We start from the raw sequence: 2,555 nt of genomic DNA, 5'->3' as shown, positions 1-2,555 counted from the left end.
TACTTTTTTTTCTTGTCTTATTGCTGTGGCTAGGACTTTCAATACTATGTTGAATAAAAGTAATGAAGGTGGACATTCTTGCCTTGTTCCTAATCTTAAGGGAAATGTTTTTAGCTTTTCACTTTTGAGTCTGATTTTAGCTGTGGGCTTGCCATATAAGACATGTATTATGTTGAGGTATGGTCCCCCTTTCCCCATTTTGCTGGGGGTTTTATCATAAATGGATGCTGGATTTTGTCAAATGCTTTTTCTGCATCTACTGAAATGATCATATGATTTTTATTCTTCATTTGTTAATTTGGTGTATCATGTTAATTGGCTGCAGATATTGAAGCCACCTTACATCCCAAGACTAAATCCCACTTGATCATGGTGTATGATCTTTTTAATATATTGCCGAATTTACTTTGCTAATATTTTGTGGAAGATTTTTATATCTATGTACATCAGAGATATTGGTCTATAATTTTTTTTTTGGTAATTTTTTGGTTTTAAAATCAGGGTAATGATGGCCTCATAAAATGAACTTAAGAGTCTTCCCTTCTTTTCAATTTTTTGGACTAGTTTGAGGAAGATAGGTATTAATTCTTCTTTGAATGTTTGGTTCAATTCACCTATGAAGCCATTTGGTCCAGGACTTTTGATTGTTGGTAGTTTTTTGATTACTGATTCGATTTCATTACTAGTTATTTGTCTGTTCAGATTTTCTGTTTCCTCTTGATTCAATATTGGAATATTTTATGTTTTGAGGAATTGTCCATTTCTTCCAGGTTGTCTCATTTGCTGGCATATAATTGTTCGTCGTACTTTCTTATAATCCTTTGTATTTCTGTGGTGCCAGTTGTCACTTCTTTTTCCTTTCTGATTTTAAATATTTGGGCCCTATCTCTTTGTTTTCTTGATAAGTCTGGTTAAAGTTTTATCATTTTGTTTATCTTTCCAAAGAACCAGCTCTTGGTTTCATTAATCTTTTGTATTGTTTTTTTTTAGACTTAATTTTTATTTCCACTCTGATCTTTATTATTTCTTTCCTCCCACTCACTTTGGGCTTTGTTTGTTCTTCTTTTTCTAGTTCTTTTAGATGTAAGATAGATGGTTTATTTGATATTTTACTTGTTCCTTGAGGTAGGTCTGTATTGCTATGAATTTCCCTCTTTGAACTACTTTGGCTCTGTCCCATAAATTTTGTTTTGTTTTGTTTTCATTTTCACTTGTCTCAAAGTGTCTCATTTATTTCTTCATTTTGTTGTTAACCCATTCATTGCTTAGTAGCATGTTATTTAGTCCCCATGTGTTTGCACTTTTTTCAGTTTTCTTGTAATTGATTTCCAGTTTCATATTGTTGTGATCAGAGAAGATGCTTGATATAATGTCAATCTTCTTAAATTTATTGAGAATTGTTTTATGGCCTAACAAGTGTTCTATCCTCAGAAATGTTCCATGTGTGCTTAAAAAGAATATAGATTCTGCTGCTTTGGGTAAAATGTTCTAAAGATATCAGTTAAACCCATCTGGTTCAATGTGTCATTTAAGGCCACTGTTTCCATCTTGATTTCCTGTCTGGATGATCTACCCATTGATGCCGATGGGGTGTTAAATTCCCCTACTTTGACTGTATTACTGTTTATTTCTCCTTTCATGTTTGTCAATATTAACTCTCTATATTTAGGTGCTCTTATATTGGGTGCATAAATGTATACAAGGGTTATATCCTCTTGTTGGATTGGTCCCTTTGTCATTATGAAACATCCTTCTTTGTCTCTTGTAGTTTGTTTTAAAGTGTATTTTTTCTGATATAAGTATTGCTACCTCAGATTTTTTTAGTTTCCATTTGCATGAAATATCTTTTTCCATCCCTATACTTTGAGTCTGTGTGTTTCTTTCCATCTGAAGTGAGTCTCTTGTAGGCAGCATATGTATGGGTCTTATTTTCTTATCCATTCAATTGCTCTGTCTTTTGATTTGGAGCTTTTAATCCACTTACATTTAAGGTAATTAGTGATAGATATACAGTCATTGTGATTTTATTATTCATAATTTTTAAAAACAATTATATTTTTCAATTATAATTGTCATGCAATGTTATATTAGTTTCAGGTGTACAACATAGTGATTAGATGTTTATATAACTCACAAAGTGATAACCCCAATAAATCTAATACCCATCTGACGCCATACATAGTTATTACAATATTATCGACTATATTCCTTATATACTTTACATCCCCATGATGATTTTGTAACTGCCAATTTGTACTTTTTAATCCCTTCCCCTTTTTCACACCCCTCCTGGCTCCCTCCTATTTAAGAACCATTAAAATATTCTCTCTATATATGAGTCTATTTCTGTTTTGTTTGTTTATTTTATTCTTCAGATTCAATTGTAAGTAAAATCATATGGCATTTGTCTTTCTCTGTTTGACTTACTCCACTCAGCACAATACCTTCTAGGTTCGTTGATGTTGTTGCAGATGGCAAGATTTCATTGTTTTATAGCTGAGTAATATTCTATTACATGTGTGTGTGTGTGTGTGTGTGTGTGTGTGTGTGTGTGT

The 2,555-nt window shown here is 32.2% G+C and overlaps 1 long non-coding RNA gene across 1 annotated transcript in view; it reads left to right on the top strand.

Annotated features, from left to right (window-relative positions):
* Positions 1–2,555, top strand: part of LOC111742576 — a 24,867-nt gene that overhangs the window by 6,518 nt on the left and 15,794 nt on the right. The window lies entirely within an intron of this gene.

The sequence above is a fragment of the Pteropus vampyrus genome, unplaced genomic scaffold, assembly GCF_000151845.1.
Source record: "Pteropus vampyrus isolate Shadow unplaced genomic scaffold, Pvam_2.0 Scaffold97, whole genome shotgun sequence".
Classification (NCBI taxonomy): domain Eukaryota; kingdom Metazoa; phylum Chordata; class Mammalia; order Chiroptera; family Pteropodidae; genus Pteropus; species Pteropus vampyrus.
The sequence above is the reverse complement of the archived record's forward strand: the minus strand, read 5'-3'. Positions and strand labels throughout refer to the sequence as shown.